The sequence below is a fragment of the Myotis myotis genome, unplaced genomic scaffold, assembly GCF_014108235.1.
Source record: "Myotis myotis isolate mMyoMyo1 unplaced genomic scaffold, mMyoMyo1.p scaffold_m19_p_2, whole genome shotgun sequence".
In the NCBI taxonomy this organism is placed as follows: Eukaryota; Metazoa; Chordata; class Mammalia; order Chiroptera; family Vespertilionidae; genus Myotis; species Myotis myotis.
Genome location: NW_023416324.1, coordinates 207,168,953 through 207,174,325, shown reverse-complemented (window position 1 = coordinate 207,174,325; position 5,373 = coordinate 207,168,953). Strand labels below are relative to the sequence as shown.

At 35.4% G+C, this 5,373-nt stretch overlaps 1 pseudogene; it reads left to right on the top strand.

The window, feature by feature from the left end:
• The first annotated feature begins 250 nt into the window (after positions 1 to 250).
• On the top strand, positions 251 to 354 carry LOC118677963 (annotated as a pseudogene).
• Positions 355 to 5,373: the final 5,019 nt, after the last annotated feature.

Here is a 5,373-nt window from a genome sequence, read left to right as displayed (position 1 = left end):
TCTAATTCTGCTAAGTGCAAAACCAAACAACAACCTGGACAATATGTCTAAGAATGGTATAAACCACAATTTTAAAAATAATAAAATATGGTTGCATATTGCAAAATGGGTCAGAATAAGAAAATAAAATATCTACAATATTAAAAATACTATTATGATTTTATGAAAGATTTTGTGGCTATAGTAAAACAAACCTATCAAAACTGTAATTCTTATAATTCTTCCTGTTTTCTACCAGTTTGGGGATGATGTCAAGTACTTCAAAATGCTACAGTTCTTGGAGAGAATCTGCTGGTCTTGATTCACTGGCGTGGGCAGGAAGTACCCCCAGTAGTGCCCAGATCAGAAACATAGGGAAAAAAATGTTCCAAAAAGGTAGCCTTTTAAAAGTGGCAGGTGTAAGTGGTCTTATCATTCTGAAAGGTAATCCAATGTAACTTTGTTGAACTTACTTAGATGACTGTCCTAGTGGCTAATATTTCTTATCAAGGAAAATTTCCACTTCTCCATAATCAGCTTCCAACAGTGAAGTGATCTGAGATGTCCCTTGACTTTTGTCAGTTGACTCAGTAATATCTTTTAATGATTCTATGTAGTTTGGGAAGAATGAATATTTATTGATGAGGTCATGATATCCAAGAAAAAAATTGACATTCACCAATTAGAGTTCTGGGGCTTTCACTTGTTTAAATCTGGCCTTCCTTTCCTGTCTGAACTCATCCTTTTATTGGCTTTCAATTAGAAAGAAAGGAGGTAGACATGGAACAATACTGAGGCCTGTTGAGCAAGCCAATATGGTAGATTGTATTTGCCAACTTTTCTTATAGAACTTTGCCTCTCCTGATAAAGATGTAGAACTTATTACCCACTCCCTTAGATCTTGGTGGCATTTGTGACTACTTAGATAAACAGAATGTGGTGTTTGATATCCAAGGCTTCCATCTGCTCTCTTTTCCTTTCTCTACTTCTCTCTCTTTTTCTCTATCAGAACATTTGTCTTTGAAACCTAACAAACCATTTTGTGAGGAAGCACAGAAGCTATGAGTAGGTTTTCTGATTGGCAGCCTAGATAAAATTTTAACAGATACCAACATCAACTATTAGACATGTGAAGGAGCAAACCTTCAGATGATTCTCAACTCCAGCCTCGAAGCCAACCCAGCTCATTCTGGATGAAACAGAGATACGCTATTCCCACCAAACACTGCCCAATTGTAGATCACTGACAGGGAAAAATAGTTTAAGAAGCTCCCCTTCTTTGATTCAGTTCTATTAAGTTGAAGAGAAGAGGTGAGAATTGTGATCCAATAAACCAGCCCATCCACAACTAGATGGTATGTACTAATTGCAAATTCAGATGCTTGTTTATGACCTCAGATAAGAATGGAGTTCAGATAGATCCTTAGCTTTCTGTGATAACATTCCTTAAGTTTAGAGACAGTTTAACAGGAAATTAGCCTACTAAGTCATTAACTCACAGTTTACAAATGGGGCTGAAACCTAAAGATTTAAAGGACCCGAATAAAATGTATTCAGTTGGATAGAGGTAGTCAAAAATATAACCTCTGTATTGCTCTGAGCTTATGTTTGCTTTGTACCATGGCCCTTGGAAGCTTTATGGTCTGTTTCTTAGCCAACCTCACCGATTCTCAGTTAAAATCATGACATATACCTAAATACATTATCTTTTCTCTTACTACTATTTTCTATTTCTACTAGTAAAAATTTATATTGTTTTCTGATACAAAACAAAATAAGTATCAAAAGATCTAAGAGAAAAAATAACACATCAAAACAACAAAAGGTTTTATATTTATTAGTATTATTTAAAAAAATATTCCATTAATTTTAGAATCTTATACATGTTTGTTTTTGTTATTGAAGAAAAGTAAAATTTAATGCATTATACTGCATATTAAGTAGAGAATGTTGAGGCCCTTTTGAAATTATTCTGAGGTTGTGAATGTTAACCTAGAAGAAACCGGCCTGATTAGGAAGTTAGAAAGTAGGGCCATGGAATGTGTAGTTGTATTTGGCCATTTGAACTAGAATTCGAGTTAGCAAAATTAAGAAGCTATTTTAAAATTTAAGTAACTTGAAGGAAAGGCAAAATAAAAAATTCTCTTTTTTATTTTTTATTCTAGGCAAGTTCATTTAAATAAATAATAAATAGATAGTAAAACCTAGCCACAGTTGGCTTCAGCTAAGTGTACAGGGTCTCATCACCGCTAAAACCATTAGGGATTTAGGCCAATGCCCTCTAGTTGATACCAACAAGGTTTTACTTCAATAACTTTATTACCCTAGGGGGGCACAGTTGTTTATCTCTCTTTAATGATAAGATTGATCACCATTTAATTGGCTTGATTACATACATTTTTTTCAATAATTGACAGCTAAGAACCACTATAACAAAATAATGTCTGTGCGTGTCTATTCTTTCCCTAAGTAATTTCATCTGGCCTAATGGCTTTAATTATATACTAGCTAAAAATTAATGGCTCCTCTAAAATATATTTCTAAGTTCTAACTACTCCCATGGGCAGAATGAGAAAATCCAATAGCTTCATTGGTATTTAGAATGTCAAAATCAACCTGTTTAAAACAGAACATTCCAGTAAATTGAAAAGTGCTAGGTCTGATAATATGTAGAAGTATTAATGCCAATTCTGAGGTAAAAAATGATCTTCCTTTTTTATTTCCATAAAATAATCTACATGTTAGTCTGGTATTTCACTTTCACAAAAATACAAAAAGTGTGGTAATAATTATTATCCAAAACAGTTATATATCATTGATTAAAGATTATTTTCTTCAATTTCCTATTTTTCTCTAATTAGTTGAGCTAGTTTATTACTAATTATAAAGAGAAACATCCAAAAACTAAATCCATTTCCCATCTGAACAGAATGGATATACCTGACACAAAATAGACTAGAATCATCTGTCCCCAGATACCACAAACCTGTGGCGTTTCCTTATTGAAAAAAATTATTTTGATCTATCAGCCTTACTAACACCAGCTTCTTCTGCTTGTATGTTCTCTTTTCTGTTTTGCAAACCAACTTAATTTTAAAACCAGATTTAGAAATTTAATATTAAAACCATTAAAATGGAAAAGTCTCATTAAGAAAAAAAATTTAAGACAAAAGGCAGAGAAACCACAAGCAAGAACATACTCAGAAAAAAACAAACATGAAAAAGATGAGTGGTAGATAGTGATAAAGCCTTTTCCAACATCGTCAAGACTCTATTTGGGATCAAAGATAGTCACCTCAAGTCCCTAGTAGCTTAAGTCATCTTAGAACTACCTAGGAACTCAGTAATATGCATAATATTATTATTAAAAATAATAAATCAATATAATAACATATTAATAGTAATACATCAACATCCACTTACTTGAGGGCATAGCATATATGGGACATGTACCACACAATATCAAAATTCATCACTTAACTCTTAGAGACAGATCTTATGTACATTTTATAGATGAGGAATTATATTTGTCTTTTCTTTCCCTTTCTCTCTTTCTCATCCTTAGGGTGATCCCACAATCTTCAGTTATGTTCAGCTTAACAAATATTTATCATAATCTCATGATGTAGCACAATTACTTTTCTCTTAAGAGATTCATAATTCAGTTTGGAGGACCAGAATAGGAAAGAAAGAAAGAGCAAAAGATATAAGGAAGGGGGAAAGATAGAGATAGAAATAGAGGTAGAGAGATGATAGGTAGATAGATAGATAGATAGATAGATAGATAGATAGATAGATAGATATAGATAGGTGATAGTTACAAGGAAAAGAAAGGAAGGAAAGACTTAGGACTCAAGTGATCAACATGATATAAAGCTGTATACAAGGTAGAGTTATAGGTCATGTAAGGAGTGATTAACTGTTGGGCGGGGTTGGCTTGGAGGGTTGCTTCAGGTGACATTTGGGCAGTGATGACTGAGAGTATATTAATTGAAATGTGATTAACACTTAAATATTAACTGAGGGCAATAACTCTTTCTTCCATTGCTTACCTTTCTTATTACCCCAACTGAGAGGTACTGTGAGGTTTATGAGAACCATTAAGTAAATTAAACACTTGGCCAGATGATGTTAAGTCATCATAATGATTCTCAGCTACTTTGAAAACTTAGTACTGGAAGGCAAGGACCACTGAAAGTGAAAGAAGCCTCAGTGGTGGTCTTCCCCCAGACCTTGACCTCAATGGCTTTTGCCCTGGCAACATCCCCTACACACAAAAACGTTGGTGCCTGTGCTCTGGCTCCGAAGCTTCGCTTTTGCCTGCTGTGCTATGGAATTCTCCTCTCAAATCATGATGAGCTTACCAGCCCCGGAGTCATTTCCTTACTGTACTGTAATTGCCATTTAATGTAATTCCTTCATCCCCTTTTAAAGGATTTTAATATTGAAGGCTTATTTTCTCTTCTTTTTCTTGCCAAGTTTCTTTCCATTGCTTTCAGCTTTATCGTCTTTAGAAATCCTTTAAATTCTATGACCGAGCACTAGAGGAAATGAGGCAAGAAGCTGAGTATATACCACCAGAAAATAGCCCAAACTTAATGCCTACACCATTTCTCTTGAGTGGATTCTTGACTTTATAGCATTATTCAGAGCAAATGTGATGAAATGAATGGTGACTGATTGGAATGGAGAACTCCAGGGACCAAGCTCTCCTTCCACAGAAGGAGGTAGGAAGGGGCTCTCCGTGAGGGCTGGGATACAGTGAGGCAATGGATGCATTTCCTGGACACTCAGGGGCTCTTGTAAGGGCTCCAGAGGGCATCCCTGCTCCTGTGCTGTTTGACTGGTGGTGTAAGCACTCTGCTGGCTGTGGACATGGAGGGGCAATGGGAGGAGAAAGAATGGCCAAGTGAGGTCAGGGAAGAGGTTATGACTCAGGGGTCTGCTTTGATATCAAATTTGATGGAAAGATTCTAGATTTCACCATGATCTCAGAAGATACACTTATTCCATGATCATTGGCATAACCTATGAGTTTTACTAGAAATTATAACACACATTATTTAACACATGCCAATGTATACGCTTTCATTTTCTGACTCTGCAATAAATGGGGGAAATTCAAGGTCCTTTTATAGTCAAACTGGAAGAAAACCCTGTTGCTCTTAATGTAATAGAGGCAAAAGTTAGTGTCAGAGGCTTGTATGCTATAAAGCATGCTAGCTGCCAGCGTGGGAGACCCCAATCATCAGCTATCTTTTTCTTCCGCTAAGGGAGATGGCTCTCTAACCAAATGTTGTCTTCTTCCTAGAAGGAGATCAATTGGCAATCTTTCTCGGAAATCATAACAACCATCATAATTAGAAAATCTTGAATGTGTAAGTTATGTCTCTC